This window comes from Bos grunniens, chromosome 5, assembly GCF_055505025.1.
Source record: "Bos grunniens cultivar Pamir isolate PY7600 chromosome 5, Bosgru_T2T1.0, whole genome shotgun sequence".
Taxonomy (NCBI): Eukaryota; Metazoa; Chordata; class Mammalia; order Artiodactyla; family Bovidae; genus Bos; species Bos grunniens.
The window spans coordinates 23,875,941-23,896,235 of NC_141169.1; the positions used below are offsets into that span (position 1 = coordinate 23,875,941).

Here is a 20,295-nt window from a genome sequence, read left to right on the forward strand (position 1 = left end):
GCTGTCAGTCAAGCACAACTGCCAGCTGGGGTCCTGAAGTGGGGTGTCTGAGCAGTGCACTGCAGTGCCTACTACAAGTGTAAATCGCATACTCATTCAACTCTGACTGGGAAAAGTCACTGTGGACCCAGCAGACGGCTCTATATTTTTTAAAGAAAGACCACTTCCTAAAGAAAGATTGTGCTTTTAAGAAGAAAGAAAAAAATTGATGCATCATGGAATTTTTACCCAGAGCCAAGCCTTCATGTCACTGCCAAGACAATGCAGCATCCTACACTCAGTACAAGACTGATCCCAGTTTCTTGGCAACAAATGTACAGCAACCCAGCAGTAAAGCTCATGCCGATTACCCACTCTTCTCTCTGCCCATGCCCAGCATGGACAGTACCTTCCCAAACACCAAATGAAGCAAAAGGAAATGCATTTCATGAAAGCAAGCCTACTAGATTTACTCCATGGGACTTCGGCATATTGGTTTTCTCATGAATGCTAAGAAACAGAATGGACAGAGAAAGGGAAGTTTTACATGGAAATCTTTATGAGAAGCTATGGTCTATCAGTGGGGATGTCCCTGGAGCAGAGTTCAAAGGTCAAATTGTTATTTTGATTGTGTAGTCATCGTGGTTTGCATATGCTGGAAACCCCCTGAAAGGTTTATTTAGTGGAAGAAAAGAAAGGAATCATTACGACCTGAAAGAATTTCTGCTTCTCCTATTGAATATTAAAAAAAAAAAAGTGATCCTTCATTTAAATAAGGAAAGTCAGCCTTCTGCCCCATGACAGTGTGATCATTTAAAATAAAGTTTTTAAAAAACATATAGTATGAGCTTAGAGGGTGGGGGTTTCAGAGGAAAAGCTTGTTTCTTCGAAGCAGTTTTCAAATGTTGGCAGATAAAATGTCAACCCTGGAATAGTGACCTCAGAGAAAGCCCTGTGAAAACAAGTTTTGTGTGTACTCCTGTCTCATGTGACACCTGTGCTCACACCCTAGAGAAGGTCGCTAGATGGACAAACCTGTTTTAGATGTTCTCTCGAATCCCTTGGCTTCACCCCTTCAGGGTTATCGAACCCCTGTAGAATCTGGCCACACTTCTAGGTCTAAATATTCGGGGCGGGGCAGGGGGTTTTTTTTTTTTTAATTTAATGCAGGTGAAACTCAAAAGATAGGGGAAGTAAACCCACTTAGCAAATAAGCAAGGCATCAAGGTCCTGCACACCTTTGTCCCTTAAATACAAGTGCAGTGTTCTTGCCCTCTGGTCTGGGCTGAAAATGGCCAGGCTCTCCTGGCCCTTCCAACTAACTTCTTCCAGAGGCTCTACCTAATCCCTTGCACATAGCCCAGGGGGTCTGCCTTCCTGAGGTAAATGCATTCTGTGACGGGGTTGTTTGTGAAAAACTTAGTACTTTTCTGCTGACTTTCACTCTGATTCCAGTGGTTTTTCTTTATCACTTCTCATCTATCTCTTGTGACAAGTATGTCACTTACAAAGTGAAAAATTCTTTCTAAAGAGAGCAAGCATCTCATCTATTTTGCTTCCATCAACAGAGGCATCTAAAAATGGCTTTCTCCTTGGGGGTATCAAGCTCTCAAACCTGTACTTACCTCCTTGCCCGCAGCTTCCAGCCTCAACTATGCAGAGCTCACTCTGCTCAGGGCTCCACCTTGGCTATGGGCTGCCATAACAGATACCACAGACTGGGTGGCTTTACCTACAGAAATGTGTTATCTCACAATTCTGGAGTCTAGACATTCCAAGATCAAGGTGTGGGCAGAACTGGTTTCTTCTGAAGCCTCTCTGGTTTATAGATAGCTGCGTTCCCATATGTCTTCACATGGTCTTCCCTCTCTACCTGTCTACAGCCAAAGTTCATCTTCTTACAAGGACACCAGTCATATTGAATTAGGACCCAGCCACATGACCTCAGAGTAGGGGGCTTCCCAGGTGGCTCAGTGGCAAAGAATCCACCTGCAGTGCAGGAGACGCAGGTTCAGTCTCTAGTTCGGAAAGTTTCCCTGGAGGAGGAACTGGCAACCCACTCCAGTATTCTTGCCTGGGAAATCCCATGGACAGAAAGCCTGGTGGGCTACTGTTCTTGAGGTCACAAAGAATCAGACACAAGTGAGCACACACGCGTGCATGTGACCTCCTTTTACCTTAATTACCTCTTTAAATACAGTCGCATCCTGAGGTCCTGAGGTTAGAACTTCAACATATGAATTCTAGTGGGACACAATTCAGCCCATAACAGTGGCTAAACTTCAAATATATCTGAATATCCTTCTACATAAGAAGGTGGGTGGGGGGCAGAGATCGTTTTACTATTTCTAAATATCTTCCAAAGTTAAACAGTTTCCTGTGGGTAATTCATCTCTGCCCTTCTCCGGATGACCTTAACACAGTGCTTCCCACACATGAAGGTGCAACAGGATCACCTGGAATGCTGGCTGGATGGAGATCACACACTCCACCCCCAGAGTTTCTGGTTTTACAAGATCTGTGTTGGGACCTGAAATTTTATGTTTTTAACAGGGTGTGCTGTGGGCCACACATGGAGGAGTGTGTGGGGCTTTAGGGCATCATAGATGGCATCATCCTACCTCTCCCGTCTCCGTGTAGACTCGCTGAACTTTGGTGGCGGTGTCCCTTGCGTGCCTCCCAGCACTCAGGTAGTCCAGTGAGGGGGTGCACTGTTGTCCTTATTTAAGAGAGGAGGGAAGTCTGGCTCAGAGTGGAGACGGGCTTGCTCAAGGTTGCATGTCAGCTGGCAGCAGAGGCCTCTGTTGGTCTTGCTCTCTCCACTAGTCCACAACCATCAGGATCAGAGAGGAAATAGAATGAAGGACAATGGGTTTTTCCCAGTCTGTAAAAATGCCACTACTAAGAATGATAATAGCTATTCTCTTCTGAGTGTTCATTTTCCAGGCATGGTTGTAGGTGTTTCATTTATAGCACTTAATTCACTCAACCATGTGAAATAGGTATGATTATGCCCATCTCACAGATGCAGAGGTTAAGAAATGTACCCAAGGTCATACAACCAACAAGCAATGGAGCCTGGACACAAACCTGGATGATTCTGATGCTAAAGCTCATGTTCTTGGACATTACTCTTGAAGAAGGGGAATCAGCAGCCTTCTCTAAACTTCTGTCACCCTGTAGGTCTCAGTAACCTGGCTCAAAACCTGGGCTTTGTGATGAGAATTGGGGTGGGCCAAGGAAAGAAAGCTGGTGGCAGAGAAAGGCAGCCTGACCTCACAGGTAGATGACCAGTGGGCACCTGGGGACACAGAGGACCTGAAAGCTTACTTATTACACACAAAGCTAACCAGGTGGGTACGTTTAGCTCCAATTTAGTGAAGCAAGGTCCCTTTGCTTCCAGGTGCTTGCTTAATATTACCAGCCCCATTCCTTGCATATAGAGTATCTAGTCTGCCCTTTTCAGTAAGCTATTTTTTTTTTTTAAATCTACCACTCCAGTCCTTTTAAAGTTTCTGGGGGATAGGGGTTTTAAGGGCTACAAAAGAGCTACATGTAAATTTCACCTGTAATGTTCTCCATTTCCCTCTCTCCCTCCCTACCTGTGATACCCAAGAGCTCATGGTAAGGCTAATAGGTAACCTCAGATGTCATGGGTGGCCTCCGAGATATAAACAGTTTATTTGGTTCCCATGACATATCTCTTTTAGGTCATGTACTAACATTAGCTTCTATGAGCCTGTGATTCATGTACACATAGCTCTCCCATATCTGCTCTTTAGATTACCCACGTCCCATCGAAGGCTTCACTTGGCACAGACAAAGCATTAATTTAAGAAGGGGAAACCTTTTCTGGCACCTCTCCAAGCCAGGAGGTGTGTTGCTGACTTATAAACGCTGCTCCAGCACCTCCTCCCAGCACTTCCATGAAGTCAGTATCATCCTCCTTTACAGAAGAGTGAGGAAGAGGGCCACCTGACCTGCCCAGGTTGCACAGCCTCTCCATGGCAGCACCAAGACACAAACGAGGGGCTTCCCCACTCTGACACCCATTCTTTTTCTCTCTTTATCCTAGAGCGAAGTTGTTTTATCAGACACTTGCCTAAGTGACTCCAGCTCCCATCACTCTTTCAACTTCTGGGTGCTTTGGCAGTTTTAGTATATGCTGCAGTCCCTCTTCCAGGCAAAAAGGAGAGTCTTAGTCCTTAGAAACTTTTAAATACCAGGGCATCATTCATCTTCTTTCAGTTCAACAAGTATTTATTATAAGTATTTACCTGGTGCCTCACTTTGCACTGAAATCAGTAGCTCTGGGACCTATTGTCTGCAGGAAAGAGGAAAAGCATTATGTGCGTATGTTGCCCCAAAATTCATATGTTGAAGCTGTAACCCCCAGAGATGTGATGTGATGGTATTTGAAGAAATAGTCTTATGTTTAGATGAGGTCATGACGGGATTAGTGCCGTCATAAGAAGAGGAGCTCTCTGTATTTTTGAGAGTACAAAAAAGAGGTTCTGTGAGCACCCAGTGAGCAGGCAGCCATCTCCAAGCCAGGAGGGGAGCCCTCACCAAGATTACATCTGCTGGTACCCTCATTTTGAATTTCCCAACTTCTTGAACCATGAGAAATGTTAGTTCGTTAAGTCACTCAGTCTATAGTATTTTGCTATAGCATCCCTTGACTAAGACCATGTGCTTAGTCACTCAGTCATGTCTGACTCTTTGTGACCCCATGGACTGTAGCCCACCAGGCTCCTCTGTCCATGGAGATTCTCTAGACAAGAATACTGGAGTGGGTTGCCATGCCCTTCTCCAGGGGATCTTCCCAACCTGGGGATCAAACCCAGGTCTCCTGTATTGCAGGTGAATTCTTTACCATCTGAACCACCAGGGAAGCCCAGACCAAGACCATGGGGGACTGGAAATCTTAGGCTTACAAGTGATTCACTTCCCAGGCCAGGTCCTTGGGGCAGATATGGGAGCAGCAGATGAAGGGGGTTCTGATGGACCATTTGGAAGTGTGTTACTTCTATAGTAAATGACACTTAACTAAAGTAGCAGAGTTTGTCACTTTCTGTTAGGAACTCACATGTCCGTCAGCCCTTTGTCATTAAAGAGTTTTTACAGGGGCAAAGCAGTTGCTGACCACCAGGAGAGGTAACCCTTGGGGAGCTCTCTCTGGGGTGGGTAGGGCCATTGATAACCCTTCTAAAATCTCTGTAATGTGTTAATTTGACATAACTAACATAGCATTTTCTATATTAGTTACATATTAGATGGAAGGACTAGATCAAAATAAGGAATCAGATGTTACATGTGATGAGTAAGATAACAGAACCAGATTTTGGGGTTCAAATCCTACCTCCACCACATACCAGCTGTGTGTCCTTGGGAGCCGAGCCAAGCCTCTCTATGCCCCAGAGTCCTTGAAATGAGGATCATAAATGTATCGAGCTCATGGGGCTATCATGAGAATTAAATGAGTTAATATATATAAGGCTTTTAAAACATCTGACCCCTAGTTGAATCTCAGTAAATATTATATAATACAGAAATATATATGCATACAAAGAAATTGTGTACAGAGAAACTTCATAGTTACAGAAACAGTATGAGCAAAAAGCCAGTCTTCTTTCTGTACCTGCAGCCCCTGTCTTCTGTGACATAATTCCCATGTCTGACAATTTGCATAAAGTGATGTTGGCTTCACCGCTGGGTCACCTGAAGGGAGCTATTAACTCCTTGTGTCATGAAATAATCATTTAAATATAGACCCTAAAAGGTAGAATGGCAAGTTTGGGAAATGAAGATGTGTTCCTCTGATTTCTTTTTGCCTTGTTCCTTACTGGAGTTCGGTACAAAGAAAGGTTTCTTGCCAACCTCATATTTGTTTTTGTGCACCAGTCCATGTGGTGGGCCTTGGCCATGAGGGGTCAATCCAGCTAGATCTCTATCCTCAAGGAGCTCCTGTACTGGCAGCTGGCAACACAATAGATAACTATGGCACATGGTCTCTATCTGTCCTAATAGGATCTGGGGACAGAAGCATCCCCACAAGGAAAGATAGATCAAAGCAGAGCTTCAGGTGAAATCATATTCAGGTCTTTGAAATGACCCTCTATATACCCTCTCCTTATATAGCACATACTCAGTACCAAGCCCTTGTCTAAATACTTTACACATATTAACTCACTTTAGCTTATGCCCATGAAAAGATGTTAGTGTTCATCAGAGTACAATGTAATATGTAAACTGCAAAATGTGATAAAAATATTAACATATAATAAGTTAAAAGACAGAGGAACTGGGACTTCCCTGGTGGTCCCGTGGTTAAGACTCCATGCTTCCACTGCAGGGGACACAGGTTCAATCCCTGGTTGGGAAACTAAGATCCTAAATGTCATGCTGCGCCACCAAAAAAAAAAAAGATTCAAAAGGAATAATCAAGCCTGTCACCTCACCTCTCTGAAATATTTGCTTCTGCTTTTTGGCCACTGTGAAACTGGGGAGATCCCAGTCAGGCTAGGACATCAGATCTTATTGTCCTCCCAGGCCATCGACCCTCCCCTGAAGCCCCTCAACAAAATTGTTTGATCCAAAAAAAAAAAAGCAGAGGAATGGAATTCAGACCCAATACCCTCACCTAAGTTCAAAATGATGAAAAAAAAAGAAGTCATCATTTTACAAAAATGCCTTGTCTCACTCCACTTCTAAGGTGCCTCATGGAAGCCATGCAAACCAAGACCATTAAAGATAATAATAATTGGATTAATAGACAGAATTTATGGAACATCTACTGTGTTCCAAATTTGCATGTGTTTAATATTTGTGCATAACCCAGTGCTTAGGAATGGACTCTGGACTCGCACTACTTGGATATCTCAGGTATGTAATTACCACCTATAGAATGTTGAGACATTTCTTCACTTCTCACTGTCTCAGTTTCCTAATCAGTAAAATGGGGATAATAATTGTACATACCTCATAGGGTTGCTGTAGGATCAATTAAGTTAATATATACAAGACAGAGTAGTGCATAACACTTAGTAAAAGCAATAGATGTGCTTGCTGTTATTATTAAAATATCATAACATCCTCGTTGTTATTATACATTTTTGTGTAGATGATTTACATTTTAAGTCAATCTCTGCCAGGTGATCCAGCCAGAAAATAGCAGTGTAAAGAACGAAACTTGGGTGTGTCAGATTCCAGAGCCTGGGCTCTGAATGAGCCCATGGTGACCTTTACCCCAACTTGTAGCAGAGGGAAGTCAAACACAAGCTGATGAAGGCCACTGTCTCATGATGCACACAAGGCCCATAACCAAGGCCATCGCCCTTGGCTTGCTCACTTGCAACTCTCTTTGACCTCTGCCCACTTGAAGAGCCAATCCCAAGGGAGTTTGGAGCAAAGGGGTGGGGAGGAGACCTTTTGGTTGGGATAGCCACAGAAAGCCTCACCGGTTTGAGGTGGGGCGCAGTTCCTTATCACTAAGGAATCAATGCTAAACACTACTACAGACAAGAACCAGAGGTTTTATAATCAAACAGCCCTAGTCACTGCCGGGACCAGAGTGCCCTGCAGGCTGGTCAGATTCCCCAGACAACAAACTTGACTGTCCATAAATACACCCTCCAGGAGGAAGGAAAGAGAAGACAGGATGCTAGGGATAGACATTTCCTTTAGAGTCTCCTGGAATGGGTGAATTTAACTCAGATGACCATTATATCTACTACTGCGGGCAGGAATCCCTCAGAAGAAATGGAGTAGCCATTATGGTCAACAAAAGAGTCCAAAATGCAGTACCTGGATGCAATCTCAAAAACGACAGAATGATCTCTGTTCATTTCCAAGGCAAAGCATTCAATATCACAGTAATCCAAGTCTATGCCCCAACCAGCAATGCTGAAGAAGCTGAAGTTGAACGGTTCTATGAAGACCTACAAGACCTTTTAGAACTAACACCAAAAAAAGATGTCCTTTTCATTATAGGGGACTGGAATGCAAAAGTAGGAAGTCAAGAAACACCTGGAGTAACAGGCAAATTTGGCCTTGGAATACAGAATGAAGCAGGGCAAAGACTAATAGAGTTTTGCCAAGAGAACGCACTGGTCATAGCAAACACCCTCTTCCAACAACACAAGAGAAGACTCTATACATGTACATCATCAGATGGTCAACACCGAAATCAGATTGATTATATTCTTTGCAGCCAAAGATGGAGAAGCTCTATACAGTCAGCAAAAACAAGACCAGGAGCTGACTGTGGCTCAGATCATGAACTCCTTATTGCCAAATTCAGACTTAAATTGAAGAAAGTAGGGAAAACCACTAGACCATTCAGGTATGACCTAAATCAAATCCCTTATGATTGTACAGTGGAAGTGAGAAATAGATTTAAGGGCCTAGATCTGATAGAGAGAGTGCCTGATGAACTATGGAATGAGGTTTGTGACACTGTACAGGAGACAGGGATCAAGACCATCCCCATGGAAAAGAAATGCAAAAAAGCAAAATGGCTGTCTGGGGAGGCCTTACAAATAGCTGTGAAAAGAAGAGAAGTGAAAAGCAAAGGAGAAAAGGAAAGATATAAACATCTGAATGCAGAGTTCCAAAGAATAGCAAGAAGAGATAAGAAAGCCTTCCTCAGCGATCAATGCAAAGAAATAGAGGAAAACAACAGAATGGGAAAGACTAGAAATCTCTTCAAGAAAATTAGAGATACCAAGGGAACATTTCATGCAAAGATGGGCTTGATAAAGGACAGAAATGGTATGGACTTAACAGAAGCAGAAGACATTAAGAAGAGATGGCAAGAATACACAGAAGAACTGTACAAAAAAGATCTTCACGACCCAGATAATCATGATGGTGTGATCACTGACCTAGAGCCAGACATCCTGGAATGTGAAGTCAAGTGGGCCTAAGAAAGCATCACTACAAACAAAGCTATTGGAGGTGATGGAATTCCAGTTGAGCTCTTTCAAATCCTGAAAGATGACGCTGTAAAAGTGCTGCACTCAATATGCCAGCTAATTTGGAAAACTCAGCAGTGGCCACAGGACTGGAAAAGGTCCGTTTTCATTCCAATCCCAAAGAAAGGCAATGCCAAAGAATGCTCAAACTACCGCACAATTGCACTCATCTCACACGCTAGTAAAGTAATGCTCAAAATTCTCCAAGCCAGGCTTCAGCAATATGTGAACCGTGAACTTCCTGATGTTCAAGTTGGTTTTAGAAAAGGCAGAGGAACCAGAGATCAAATTGCCAACATCTGCTGGATCATGGAAAAAGCAAGAGAGTTCCAGAAAAACATCTATTTCCGCTTTATTGACTATGCCAAAGCCTTTGACTGTGTGGATCACAATAAACTGTGGGAAATTCTGAAAGAGATGGGAATACCAGACCACCTGACCTGCCTCTTGAGAAATTTGTATGCAGGTCAGGAAGCAACAGTTAGAACTGGACATGGAACAACAGACTGGTTCCAAATAGGAAAAGGAGTACGTCAAGGCTGTATATTGTCACCCTGCTTATTCAACTTATATGCAGAGTACATCATGAGAAATGCTGGGCTGGAAGAAACGCAAGCTGGAATCAAGATTGCCAGGATAAATATCAATAAACTTAGATATGCAGATGACACCACCCTTATGGCAGAAAGTGAAGAGGAACTAAAAAGCCTGTTGATGAAAGTGAAAGAGGAGAGTGAAAAAGTTGGCTTAAAGCTCAACATTCAGAAAACGAAGATCATGGTATCCGGTCCCATCACTTCAGGGGAAATAGATGGGAATACAGTGGAAACAGTGTCAGACCTTATTTTTTGGGGCTCCAAAATCACTGCAGATGGTGACTGCAGTCATGAAATTAAAAGACGCTTACTCCTTGGAAGGAAAGTTATGACCAACCTAGATAGCATATTGAAAAGCAGAGACATTACTTTGCCAACAAAGGTTCATCTAGTCAAGGCTATGGTTTTTCCAGTGGTCATGTATGGATGTGAGAGTTGGCCTGTGAAGAAGGCTGAGTGCTGAAGAATTGATGCTTTTGAACTGTGGTGTTGGAGAAGACTCTTGAGAGTCCCTTGGACTGCAAGGAGATCCAACCAGTCCATTCTGAAGGAGATCAGCCCTGGGATTTCTTTGGAAGGAATGATGCTAAAGCTGAAACTCCAGTACTTTGGCCACCTCATGCGAAGAGTTGACTCATCGGAAAAGACTCTGATGCTGGGAGGGATTGAGGGCCGGAGGAGAAGGGAACAACTGAGGATGAGATGGCTGGATGGCATCACTGACTCGATGGACGTGAGTCTGGGTGAACTCCGGGAGTTGGTGATGGACAGGGAGGCCTGGCATGCTGCAATTCACGGGGTCGCAAAGAGTCGGACACGACTGAGTGACTGAACTGAACTGAACTGTACGGGAGGTGAACTTCCCTGGTGGCTCAGACGGTAAAGTGTCTTGCTTTCAATGCGGGAGACCTGGGTTCCATCCCTGGGTCAGGAAGATCCTCTGGAGAAGGAAATGGCAACCCACTCCAGTACTCTTCCCTAGAAAATCCCATGGACAGAGGAGCCTGGCAGGCTACAGTCCACTGGGTCGCAAAGAGTCGGACATGACTGAGTGAATTCACTTTAGGAGGTGAACTTCCCTGGTGGCTCAGAGATTAAAGCATCTGCCTGCAGTGCAGGAGACCTGGGTTCAATCCTTGGGTTGGGAAGATCTCCTGGAGAAGGAAATGACAACCCACTCCAGTATTCTTGCCTGGAGAATCCCATGGACAGAGGAGCCTGGTGGGCTATAGTCCACGGGGTCGCAAAGAGTCGGACATGACTGAGCGACTTCACTTTCACTTAGGAGGTGAACAAGCTCAGGATGCCTCTTTTGACATCTGTGCTCCCTCTCCTCTTAGAAGAGTTAATGATGCTGATGGGCTCCTAGTGCCATCTTCCAAACATCCCTGGATCCTAGCCAATCACCAAAACAGAAGAGATACTCACATGAGATGGATTAAAATATACAGACCATGGAAGAGAGCTCCCTTAGTACATTTCCTAGATGTGCAACTTTTGAATTCATGACGACTTTAGAACTTGAGCTTCCCTTGTAGCTCAGATGGTAAAGAGCCTGCCTGCAATGCAGGAGACCTATGTTCAATCCCTGGGTCAGGAAGATCCACTGGAGAAGGAAATGGCAACCCACTCCAGTCTTCTTGCCTGGAGAATCCCATGAATGGAGGAGCCTGGTGGGCTACAGTCCATGTGGTCACAAAGAGTCGGACATGACTGATTGACTTCACTTTAGAACAGAACAAAAGTCATTAGACATACCTTTATCTTGTCATTAAATATATCTAGTGTCTTTGTTGAAAAATCATGCATTATTATGCAGTTTTGTATGCTTTCAAAGGGCTTCTCTGGTGGCTCAGGGGTAAAGAATCTGACAGCCAATGAAGGAGACACAGATTCTATCCCTGGGTTGGGAAGATCCCCTAAGGAAATGGCAGTTCATTCCAGTATTCTTTCCTGAGAAATCCCAAGGAGAAAGGAATCTGGTAGGCTACAGTCAGACACAACTTAGTGACTAAATAACAACATGCTTTCAAAAGTATACTATAGTAACTTCAATAAATAAATCATTTTGGCTTTAAAAATACAAATCTCTTGGAAAGGGGTGGGTAGTGGGTAAGAAAAAGGCCCAACAAACATTAAGAAAATAATTGCTATGCATCAATTCAGTTCAGTCACTCAGTCGTGTCCGACTCTTTGTGACCCCATGGACTGCAGCACGCCAGGCCTCCATGTCCATCACCAACTCCCGGAGTCCACCCAAACCCATGTCCATCACCAACTCCCGGAGTCCACCCAAACCCATGTCCACCGAGTCGGTGATGCCATCCAACCATCTCATCCTCCGTCGTCCCATTCTCCTCCTGCCCTCAATCTTTCCCAGCATCAGGGTCTTTTCAAATGAGTCAGCTCTTCGCATCAGGTGGCCAAAGTATTGGAGTTTCAGTTTCAACATCAGTCCTTCCAATGAACACCCAGGACTGATCTCCTTTAGGATGGACTGGTTGGATCTCCTTGCAGTCCAAGGGACTCTCAAGAGTCTTCTCCAACACCACAGTTCAAAAGCATCAATTCTTTGGCACTCAGCTTTCTTTATAGTCCAACTCTCACATCCATACATGACCACTGGAAAAACCATAGCCTTGACTAGACAGACCTTTGTTGACAAAGTAATGTCAACTCTTTGTAATGTAACAAAGTAATGTCTGCTTTTTAATATGCTGTCTGGGTTAGTCATAACTTTCCTTCCAAGGAGTAAGTGTCTTTTAATTTCATGACTGCAGTCACCATCTGCAGTGATTTTGGAGCCCAGAAAAATAAAGTCTGACACTGTCTCCACTGTTTCCCCATCTATTTGCTATGAAGTGATGGGACCGGATGCCATGATCTTAGTTTTCTGAATGTTGAACTTTAAGCCAACTTTTTCACTCTCCTCTTTCACTTTCATCAAGAGGTTCTTTAGTTCTTCTTCACTTTCTACCATAAGGGTGTTGTCATCTGACAACATGACAGCATGACAACCTCAGATATATCTGAGGTTGTTGATGTTTCTCCTGGCTATGCATCATCCTTTCATTAATTCTGGAGGGGTTGAGGGGAACACAGTGGCCACGCCATGGCCTTAAGCCCTGTGTTTCTGGGTTTTAATCCACTCAGAAAGACCTGGATTCAAATCCTAGCTCTATCCATTGTGTGTGACCTTGGGAGGATTTCATGAACTTCCTGTCCTTATCTGCAAACAAAGATAACAATATCTAGCTCTGATGGTTGCTTTGCGTAGATGAGATGGTTAGTGATGAGAAGTGCTCAGTCTTATGTATGGCCCAGTCTTGGCTCAAAAATGTTACCCTTCTTCCTCCTATACTGCTACTGCTGCTAAGTCACTTCAGTCGTATCCGACACTTAGCGACCTCATGGACTGCAGCCTACCAGGCTCCTCCATCCATGGGATTTTCCAGGCAAGAGTACTGGAGTGGGGTGCCATTGCCTTCTCCGTCTTCCTTCTATACCCCCCTCCTATACCCTACCTCCTCTTAAATGTCCTTCAGTTAGTCACCTGGACTTTTTGTTATACCCACAGCTATTTGTTCCTCTCAATTTTCATCCCTAGATCTTAGAGCAGTGATCAGCTGCTTGGTAAACATCCATGCATCCAGACTTAGTTATGCTATAACTTACGTACTTGTTGTGAGCTGCTGGGGACAGGAACTGTGCCAGCCAGCGACAGGCATGGTTGTGTTACTAAGTGTGCCCTGTCCCATCTTACAAGGTACCTGAACACATCCACCTTAAGCAGACAGGCAGGTGCCACAAATCAACTGAATTAAGATAACAAGAATGGTAAAGTCTATGAGAAACAGAAGAGTGTCCCCTCCACTGCAGATACTCCAATTCTGGTAAAGAAAATGCATTTTTCTTTTTTTCCAAACAAAACCATCTGTCCCCAGGACCTGCACCTCTGGCCATAAATTTGCCACCATAAACAGAGCTTCCCAAGTCATACATATTTTCTTATACATGATCTCATTTGATATTCAGCAATCCCCTGGAGAAGAGAATGGCTACCAACTCCAGTATCCTTGCCCAGGAAATCCCATGGAGAGAGGAGCCTGGTGGACTACATTACATGGGGTCGCAAAGAGTCAGACATGACTGAGCAACGAACACAACACAACATTTCTCTGAAGTAAGCGTAGTTGAGTTCACCTTATAGGCAGCTGACAGAGCAAGAAACGGAGGCTCAAATACCATGATTTGTCCAAATCAAAGCTAGCTAACCAGTGGCTAACCAGAGATTTTAATCCATGTCTTCTAACATCAGTCCAGGACCCCTGCTTCTCTTTACACTGCATACTGTCCTTGATGTGCTGTGGTTTTTCGCCCACTTAGGTCCTCTGGGACAAAACCTAAACCTCATCAGAAGGCTAGACCTATGTCAGGTTTAAACTCCCATGTCTGTCTAAAATTCTGACCCAGATGTCCCTGAAAACAGGGCTTTCTTCACAGCCAGAGGAACATGTTTTATTCAAGCTGTCTGCACCAGGAGTTAGGTAGAGAGACGCCAGGCAGAATGGTGAAAGGAACTCTGCTCCCCAGTAGGAGTGAGGAAGCAGGCTCCTCGTGCCAATGTGAAAAGTCTTTAAAGGGATATGAGTTTGTAAAAGGAGAAAGAAAAATAAGGCAGAATCACAGCAGCTGGAGTAAACAAGCATCTGATTCCTCTAGGCAAGTGTTGTCCAATAGAATTAAAATGTGAGCCACACATGTAACTTTATGTTTTCTAAGGACTCACATTTAAAAAGTAAAAAGAAGCAAGAGGAATTAATTTTAATACTACATTTAATTTAAATCAATATATCCAAAATAGCATCATTTCAACATGTAATCAATATAAAATTATCAATGAGCTACTTTGCATTCATTTTTTTTATTGCAAAGTATTTGAAATTCCATATGTATTTTACCCATACAGCTCATCTCCTTTGCTCTAGCCAGATTTCAAATGCTCAGCAGTCACATGTGGCTAGCGGCTGCCATAATAGACAGCACATACCTGAGCCAAACAAACTCCTAAGAGTCTATATTTCTAGTGTAGTGGAAGTGAGTGATGTACTTGAAGGCCAGATCTGACAGCATTCTTTAAAACCACAGAGAGACCTTATTTCCCATTCTACTAATCCAATCTCAAGATAGGTCTTTGGGAGCCACCTTTAAACCCTGCCACCATTTGGGGAACAGCTGTATCAGTTTCCAGCCAGTTGCTCTCCAAAGCCAATCCGAGCCATTGTGTTTGGCAGCCTGTTTTCGCCCTGCAGCAGTGCAGTCCTCAGCACGTCTCCTTTCAAACACCTATTAGGCTGGTTCTGTCTTCAGTGGTGCCATGACCGGCGGTGATTAGGGTGATGTGTTTTACGTGCCCAAGTTCTCAGAACAAATTACACAGTGTGAGTGGCATGGTGATTAAGAGGCTGCATATAAAGACTAGAATTGTTACATTTGCATGTGTCTGAATAATGAGATTCCTATCTCCATTATATGGCAATGAGGTAGAAATTGATAGTATTATTAACTGTTTACACAGTAAGCACAATTTTCTATTCTCTCTCTCTCTCTTCAGCTGCTTTCAAAGACATCAAAACCTAGAAGAGACAACCAGAGGCCACTAACTCACCCTCCCCTTGATGAGTCCCCAGCAACCTTACCAAATAGAAGTTTTCCATAGCAAGACATTTCAACATCTTGTCAATAAGTCCTCCGGCTTCCTTCCAAAAGGAGCCCAAGACTCAATCTTGTGGTTTCATAGGAAAAAAGATTACAGTGTAGAGAGGCAGGGTTTGTCCACGGTCACACAGATATAAAGAAGACCGAGTTCCAACAATACCCATTCCTTCTCCAGTTCTCATCCTCTGGCGCCTGGTTGAAGCTTTGGAATAACGGAGTCTCATCTTCCAGTCTAATTACATATTGGACATTCTGATCACACACCCATTTTCCTACTAAAGAGATGAAGAAACCAACTGAAATTATACTTCGATTTCCCAAACACAAAGATCTTTGTAGTTGACTGTAGAAATAAGCCCTAACTAGCCACTGAATCAACAAACATCCATTTGTGCAGCAACGAAATAAATATATAGGGAGAGAGTTAGTTGTGGTGGGTTATAAAACAGGGAAAGGGAAAGCTGTGATTAAGTGTTTTGTGGCTGTGCTCCCAGCAGTGGAACATTTTCCCATCAGCCATGTAGCAGTGACAATTTTGATATCAAGAGTAAGATCAAGGTAATAATATCCAAAGGCACTCTTTTTATCAAAACATATCATCAGTGTAGCAACCCAGAAATGCATACCAGAGAGTGCCTCACTAGCAATGTTGCAGTAGGTAGGGGACAAAAACCCTCTTCAATTAAGTCCTAACACACCAGTGCTTTAGTGATGGAATAAACAACTGCAGACAGAGTGAAGGTTAACTACATCTGTGTAAAAGAAAAGATGGAATAAAGAGATTTATCAAGTAAATGGTGGCATCAGCTTAATGTTTATGGTAGTTAAATAAATGCATGAACAGTTGTAATGCTGAATTCCATTAATAAATATGATGATGACATAGACTGGCATGGAGTATTATTATTCATTGTGTACTAAAATGAACTGTTTATGATCTATCTTAAAGTTTTTGGTTCTTATTTTAGTCGCTAAGTCATGTCCTACTCTTTTTTGACCCCATGGATTGTAGCCCACTAGGCTCCTCTGTCGGAGAAGGCAATGGCAAGCCACTCCAGTACTCTTGCCTAGAAAATCCCATGGATGGAGGAGCCTGGTAGGATGAAGTCCATGGGGTTGCTACGAGTCGGACGCGACTGAGCAACTTCACTTTCACTTTTCACTTTCACGCAATGGAGAAGGAAATGGCAACCCACTCCAGTGTTCTTGCCTGGAGAATCCCAGGGACAGCAGAGCTTGATGGGCTGCTGTCTATGGGGTCGCACAGAGTCGAACACGACTGAAGCGACTTAGCAGCGGCAGCAGCAGCAGCAGGCTCCTCTGTTCATGGGATTTCCCAGGCAAGAATACTGGAGTAGGTTGCCACTTGCTTCTTCAGGGGATCTTCCCTATCCAGAGATTGAACCCCTATCTCCTGCATTGGCAGGTGGATTCTTTACCACTGAGCCAGCTGGGAAGCCCATCTTAAAATAGCTAGAAAGGTCAATTACTTCTTTACCCCATCAGTAATCAAGGTCTTGTCCTGCAAGTCAAAACTGAAGGAGCTCTGAGCAGCATAAAGAACAAGACAATAGAGACAGAGACTTCCCTGGTGGTCCAGTGGTTAAAACTCCATGCTTCCAGGGATCACAGGTTCAATTCCTGGTCAGGGAACTAAGATTCACATGGTATGGCCAGAAAGAAAAAAAAAAGAAGAAAATTGGGACATATTCAGTAGTGTATAAAAGAGGTTGTGAAACCCTTTCAGTCTCAACTTAAACTTCACTGGGTTCAGGGAGGTCTTTCTCTGAATCCACAGTCTCAAGTAACTCCCCATTATAAGTTACTATACTTTTACATGCACTGTTTCACTCGGTATGTTCCTTAAAAGTATGCCACAAGTAGGTGCTCACTATTAGTCTTCACTGCAAAGACTAAGTAGGGCAGGTGCCTATTTGCCTGACAGCTGATTCACTGATTCAAAAGGCAGAGCACCTACTGAAAAACCAAGCACCGTGCCATGTGTGCAAGTTACAAGTTGCGTTTAGATAATCGTGTGTGCTCTATGCAAAGTGAAGGATAACAAGATAGAGAGCAAATAATGAGAGCTGGGTCAGAAGAAGTCTCTCTGAGGACATGACATTAAGGAAACTAAACAGTGGGAGGTTCTGGGGGAGGGCACTCCGGGTAGCCAGAAGACAAATGGAAAGGCTCTGAGATGGGAATAAGTCCCTATAGTTGGAACTGAGTGAGTTGAGGGCAAGAGGGAGCCAAGGATGGTGATTGGGATGGATCACATACTTGCCACATAGTTAATACTCAATAAATAGTCAGAAGGGTGGGTAGCATGTAATTCTTGCTGTCTTGTTTAAAAGCACAGTGATCAGCAAATAAAATTCAAGACTAGAACCTTGAAACTGAAAGAATAATGCAGCAGGTAAATAAGATGAGGTTTGGGGATTCACAGAATATGAAAGTGAGATATTCAAGGCAGCCTATAATCCACTCCAAAGTGCTGCAAAAGAATGTGGGGGCAAGGGAGCTAACTGCAGACTGACATCACATGGGACAATTTCCTGAAGGTATGAGCTAGTGTAAGCTGGACCTTGAGTCACACTCAGGAATTTATTAAGTGGAATGAACAGGAAAGGAAGGGCATCACAGGGAAATCAGTCTTATCATGTTATCCTGATGGAATTACCACAGCTATTTCTAGGCCACTTAACTACCACACAATTGCCCTCATCTCACACGCTAGTAAAGTAATGCTCAAAATTCTCCAAGCCAGGCTTGAACAGTATGTGAACCATGAACTTCCAGATGTTCATGCTGGTTTTAGAAAAGGCAGAGGAACCAGAGATCAAATTGCCAACATCTGCTGGATCATCTAAAAAGCAAGAGAGTTCCAGAAAAACATCTATTTCTGTTTTATTAACTATGCCAAAGCCTTTGACTGTGTGGATCACAATAAACTGTGGAAAATTCTGAAAGAGATGGGAATACCAGACCACCTGACCTGCCTCTTGAGACACCTGTATGCAGGTCAGGAAGCAACAGTTAGAACTGGACATGGAACAACAGACTGGTTCCAAATAGGAAAAGTAGTACGTCAAGGCTGTATACTGTCACCCTGCTTTCTTAACTTCTATGCAGAGTACATCATGAGAAACGCTGGGCTGGAAGAAGCACAAGCTGGAATAAAGATTGCTGGGAGAAATATCAATAACCTCAGAGATGCAGATGACACCACTCTTATGGCAGAAAGTGAAGAGGAACTAAAAAGCCTCTTGATGAAAGTGAAAGAGGAGAGTGAAAAGGTTGGCTTAAAGCTCAACATTCAGAAAACAAAGATCATGGCATCTGGTCCCCTCACTTCATGGCAAACAGATGGGGAAACAATGGAAACAGTGTCAGACTTTATTTTTCTGGGCTCCAAAATCACTGCAGATGGTGATTGCAGCCATGAAATTAAAGGATGCTTACTCCTTGGAAGGAAAGTTATGACTAACCCAGACAGCATATTAAAAAGCAGAGACATTACTTTGTCAACAAAGGTCTGTCTAGTCAAGGCTGTGGTTTTTCCAGTGGTCATGTATGGATGTAAGAGTTGGACTATAAAGAAAGCTGAGCACTGAAGAATTGATGCTTTTGAACTGTGGTGTTGGAGAAGACTCTTGAGAGTCCCTTGGACTGCAAGGAGATCCAACCAGTCCATCCTAAAGGAGATCAGTCCTGAGTGTTCATTGGAAGGACTGATGTTGGAGCTGAAACTCCAATACTTTGGCCACCTGATGCAAAGAGCTGACTCATTTGAAAAGACCCTGATGCTGGGAGGGATTGAGGGCGGGAGGAGAAGGGGACAACAGAGGATGAGATGGTTGGATGGCATCACCGACTCAGTAGAAATGGGTTTGGGTGGACTTCGGGAGTTGGTGATGGACAGGGAGGCCTGGCGTGCTGTGGTTCATGGGGTCACAAAGAGTTGGACACGACTGAGCAACTGAACTGAACTGATATAAGTCCATACTCTACTTTTTATACAGGCAAGAGGGACAATTTCATACATAGAATACAGAAGCTGGCATTGAAATGTCTTTACCTTAGGCTCATGTTGTCCCCTTGAATTCATAGGCTCCACCTTGAGTGGGGAATGTCCTACATTCAGTTTATAGTGAAACTGATGAGAATTGTGAATCTGGAAGGCATGTTCTAATTCTCTCATTCCGTGGAAGCTCACTAGCTTGCTATTCTTGTTGCGGTGGTTTAGTACCTTTTTAGCACTTTGCTAATTAAACCATTTGGAAGTTGTCCAGGATAATCTAGCCTCATATTATAAAGTCTGTAATATATGAGTCAGAGTGCCACCACCCAACCAATAGCCTGAATCAGAAACTAGATGTCTTTACTCCACCTTTTTATTTTCATTACCCCCACCTGGGTCTAATGAATGAAGTCCTATCAAATCTACCTCTCAAATAACTCTCAAATCCATCTTTATGCTCCTTCCTCACCACCACCACCTTATTCAGCCCTTTTTCACCCCTTCTCTGATTCCAATTTTTAAGTTCCACCATATCTCCCTTCATGCCTCTCAAATTCAAAGTTCAAGAAAACCGAGTTGTATATAATTCTCCCAAAGCCCCATGCTGTTGAAAGTCTCTATGCCTTTGTACTTGCAGTTAACTCTGCCTAGATTGTCTTTACCCTAAATGGACTCCTCTGATTCATCCTTTAAGACTCAGCTTAAATATCATCTATTCTCTAAAGCATTTCCTGTTTACCATTATATTATTTAGGATTCTTCAGAGAAACAGAACCAGTAAGATGTATATAGATAGAAAGAGATTTATTTTAAGGAACTGGCTTATGCAGTTATAAAAGCTGGCAAGCCTAAAATCTGCAAAGAAGGCCAGCAGGCTGGAGATTCAGGGAAGAGCAAATGTTACAATTCAAGCATGAAGGCCACCTGCTGCAGAATTCCCTTTTGTTTGGAGGAAGTCAGACTTTTGTCTACTCAGGCCTTAAACTGACTGGATGAGACCCATTCA

At 43.5% G+C, this 20,295-nt stretch overlaps 1 long non-coding RNA gene across 1 annotated transcript in view; it reads right to left on the minus strand.

Annotated features, from left to right (window-relative positions):
- The window catches only part of LOC147371404 (uncharacterized), a 298,466-nt gene that overhangs the window by 239,710 nt on the left and 38,461 nt on the right, over nt 1-20,295 (minus strand). The gene's annotated exons all lie outside the window — the stretch shown is intronic.